A 4,774-nucleotide genomic window follows, 5' to 3' on the forward strand; every position below is an offset into this window, starting at 1 on the left:
TCTAACTATGAAAGCTGAAGATGCTCTTGTAAAATTTGTTGTCATGACAACAAAATCCCATAAGAAATGATACAAGACTGTATGTGAAGGAAGTATTCATGACATGATTTAACTGAAAGATGCTTCAGCTACCCACTGCAGCCCCATTTTTCAGCTTGTCTATTGTTTGCTTATATTTTTTTAACATCTAACGAAATTTCCATCTGGCATAACTCTTTAATAAATACGCTAAGATTAGCAGTTATTTTCAGCTTCCTTTTACCAACTGTTATTTTATAATAAGTAGAAAGGAAGGTTACTAAAAGTTGTCAACCTTTATAAGTTATTAAATATTTTCCTTGACCACTTATCCTTTATTTGATCTTAAGAATCTCCTTCAAACATCCTCTCATAGATTTCTCCACGAAGGAAAGTTTTGAAGCTCTGGGCAAGGAGACTTTGTAAGAAAGTAAAGATTTATTAATATTATTTAACAAAGATGAGAAGGTAAAAAGTGAAAAGGTAAAATTAATAATTTTAAATAACAACGCATACTTGTTTTTGCACACACAATCACACACACAAAAAAACTTGAAAACCAGTCTCAAAAAAGAAAGCTTTGTGCTACTTGACATTTTTTAGATTTTAGATTCCAGACTCAAGAATGAGAACAAAATTCTAATAAATTTCAAGACGTAAAATATGGGTGACACCTTCCAATTTGGGAAAAAATTAAGAAAAAGAAATTATGGGAAAACAGTATGGAGATTATCAAAAGAACTACAAGTGGGACCACCTTCAATCCAGTGATCCCACTACTGGGTATGTACCCAAAGGAAAATAAATCATTATAGGAAAAAGACATATGCACATATAGCAACACACTTCACAACTGCAAAAATATGGAACCAACCTAAATGCCCATCAACCAACAAGTGAATAAAGAAAATATGGTGTATATACACCATGGAATACTACTCGGCTATAAAAAAAAGAACATAATAATGTCTTTTGCAGGAATAGTAAACCAAATGTCATATGTTCTCACTTATAAGTGGGAGCTGAGCTATGAGGATGCAAAGGCATAAGAATGATATAATGGACTCTGGGGACTTAGCCGGGACGGTTGAGAGGGAAGTGAGGGATCAAAGACTATATATTGGGTACAGTATACACTGCTCAAGTGACAGGTGCACTAAAATCTTCGAAATTGCCACCAAAGAATGTATCCATGTAACCAAAAACCACCTGTAGCCCAAAAACCATTGCAATAAAAATAAAAATTAATAATAAAAGAAATTATGAAAAACTTGGTAGTTTTCCTATTCGATGTTTCTTATTACTTTCTTAATCTCTTCTTATGTAAGAGCTTAACACTTACTCTGGGTTCCTATTTGGGGTTCTTCTCATTGTAATGATAAACCATCTCACGAGTCCCTTCTTTGCCTTGTATCAAGAGTTTTCATACAATAATTTAATATCTAACTGTACGTTTTGCTCTTGCCAAGTTAAACTCTCCTTTGTTTCATGAAGATGGCCATAACCACCCAGAATCTTTCTTCATCTCCAACAGTTTTAGTCAGTGTAATAAGGCAAGAAAATGAAGAAAAGTCATATAAATCAGAATGGGAGAGATAAAACTGTCCCTATTTGCAGATGAAATGATTGTCTACATAGGAAATCTCAAGAATGGTTTGAAAACACTCCTAGAACTAATGAGTAAATTTGGCAAGGCCAGATAATGCAAGATAAACATACAAAAATCAATTATATTGCTATACAATAGCAAGAAACAGGTAGAAACAAAATTAAAAATACAATACTATTTGCAATCACTCCAAAAAAAGAGAAAAGTATTTAGATGTAAATTCAACTAAATGTGTATAGGATTTGTATTTTGAAAAACCACAAAAGTCTGACTAAAGATATCAAATATCTCTGAATAAATGAGATATACTATATTCATGACTTGGAACTTAATATAGTAAAGATGTGGATTTTCACCCAAATTAATACACACGTTTAATACAATTTCTATCAAAATCTCAATGAGCTTGTAAAATAGCTATAGATAAGATTATTCTAAATTTTTATGGGAAAGCAAAGGAACTAGAATTGCTAAATAGGCTGGACACAGTGGCTCATGCCCGTAATCCTCGTACTTTGGGAGGCTGAGGTAGGCGGACTGCCTGAGCTCAGTAGTTCAAGATGAGCCTGGGCAACATGGTGAAATCCTGTCTCTACTAAAAATACAAAAAATTAGCTGGGCGTCGTGGTCACACCTGTAATCCTAACTACCGGGGAGGCTGAGGCACAAGAATCGCTTGAACCCATGAGGCAGAGGTTGCAGTGAGCCAAGATCAGGCCGACTGACAGAACAAGACCCTCTCTCAAAAAAAAAAAAAAAAAGAAAGAAAGAAAGAAGAAAAGAAAAAAAAGAAAAACAAGAATAAATGGGGAGAAATTAAGAAATTACTCTATCCCATCCTGTTTTATTATATATCTCCAGTAGTGGAGATCATGTGGTATTGGTAGCATGATAAATGCATAAATAAATGGGACAGGTGAAGAAGGCTAGCTGATGTTTTACAAAAATGCAAAGACAATTCAATGGAAAAAGGATGAACTTTTCCACAAATGATCCTGGAATAATAATAGGACATCTTTGGACAAAAAAAGTAAACCTCAATCTAAATCTCATACCTTTTACAAAAACTGACTCAACAGGGGTCATAGATTTAACTGTAAAACACAAAAAATATAAAACTTTTAGGAGTTAACCTAGAAGAAAACCTTCAGGACCTGGAACTTCATGAAAAGTCCTTAAATGTGATTCTAAAAGTACTAGATATTTTTTAAAATCTGTAAATTGGACTTAATCACAATTAAATACCTTTGCTGTATGAAAGACTGTCAAAAGAATGAAAAGACAAACTATAGATTGAGAGAAACTATTGCAAACCATACGTTCAACAAAGGATTCATATTTAGAATATAGAACTCGTTCTCAAAGCTCAACAGTAAATATATATATATATATTCAACTGGAAAATGACAAACATATGAAGAGATATTTTTCTGAGAATGATACGCTGATGGAAAATGAGTGCAAGAAAACACAATCAATATCACTAGCCAATAGAGAAATGCAAATAAAGGCCACCAAGAAATATCATTATACACCTCCAGTACAGGTCGAGTAAACAGTAGCAACAATACCAAATGTTAGCAGGGAATGGGGAAGCTGGCTCTCTCCTGTTGCTAGCAGGACTTTAAAATGTTCCAGTCACTCTAGAAAACAGTTTGTTTCTTAAAACACTAAATATACACTTACCATAAGACTCAGAAATTTGTGCTCCGGAATATTTATCCAAAATGAAACTAATGTTCCCACGAAAAAAGCTGTACACAATTGTCCACAGAAGCCTTATTTGTAATAGCCTAAAACTAGAAATGACCAAAATGCCCCTCAATGGTGAAATAAACTATGGTATGCCCATATTGGGGAACATTATGCAATAATAAAAAGGAATAAGCTGTTAATATACACAACCACTTGGGCGGATCTTAAGGGCATTATGCTGAATGAAAAATGCCAGTGTCATAAGTTCTCATACTCCATGTTTTTATTTATAAAAAAATTTGAAATGACAAAATTATAGGTATGGAAAATAAACTTGTAGTTATCAGGAGTTGGGGATGGTGGGAAAGGACTGGGATTTGGGTAGACTAGAAGTTATTAGCATAAAGGAGCTCTTTGTGGTGAAGGAATAGTTCTGTATTTTGATTACAGTGGTGATTACACAAAACAACCCCTGTGATCAAATGACAGTACTATAAATGCACATTGTACCAATATCAAAGTTCTGGTTTTGATATTGTACTGTAACTAGATAAAATGTAACTATTGGGGGAAACTGGGTGAAGGATACTTTGGACCTCTCTGTTTTACCTTATAACTGTCTGTTAATTGATAATTATTTCAATCAAAAAGGGTAACTTAAAAAATGGGTGCTAGACTGTTAAGAATTTCCATGTGTGTTTGAGTGGAAAAGATGTTAAAAAATCCTTTGCAGCCCTATTTCAGAAGGGTAATACTAAATCATGGCAAATTTTATTCACTAACAGACAGTAAAAATGGGTGTGGGGAGTTGTCATCTGCAATACTTGTGAACTTCTATAATAGCACAACACTCACGAAAGCTAGAAAATAAAATGGTACACGTGTATTTCTATAGGCCACATTTTTCAATCTAATTTATATCCAGTAAAATCATATAGTTTCCATAAACTTTAACTCATAAACCAGCTAATGATAGACTCTGAAAAAGCATAGGTAATATGGTACCTTATTATACTCATGCTCAGAAAAATTAATAGTTCAGATCTGGAAAATTGTATATATCACTCTAACACCCTTCAACCTTGAACTAAGGCAAGGCACACTCTTGACCATTAGTCACATCATTGAGACTCAGGAGTTGTGCTTTTTGTCCACCTGCTGTCCTGCTCCCAGCTCACCTTAAGATCCACCCAAGTGGTTGTGTATATTAATAGCTTATTGCTTTTTATTGCTGCATAATGTTCCCCAATATGGGCATAGCATAGTTTGTTTCACAATTGAGGGGCATATTGGTTGTTTCTAGTTTTAGGCTATTAAAATTAGGCTTCTATGGAAAATTGTGTACAGCTTTTTTTGTGGGAACATTAGTTTCATTTTGGGTAAATATTCAGGAGCCCAAATTCCTGAGCCTTACGGTAAGTGTATGTTTAGTGTTTCAAGAAACAAACTGTT

The sequence above is a fragment of the Macaca mulatta genome, chromosome 7, assembly GCF_049350105.2.
Source record: "Macaca mulatta isolate MMU2019108-1 chromosome 7, T2T-MMU8v2.0, whole genome shotgun sequence".
Lineage (NCBI taxonomy): Eukaryota > Metazoa > Chordata > Mammalia > Primates > Cercopithecidae > Macaca > Macaca mulatta.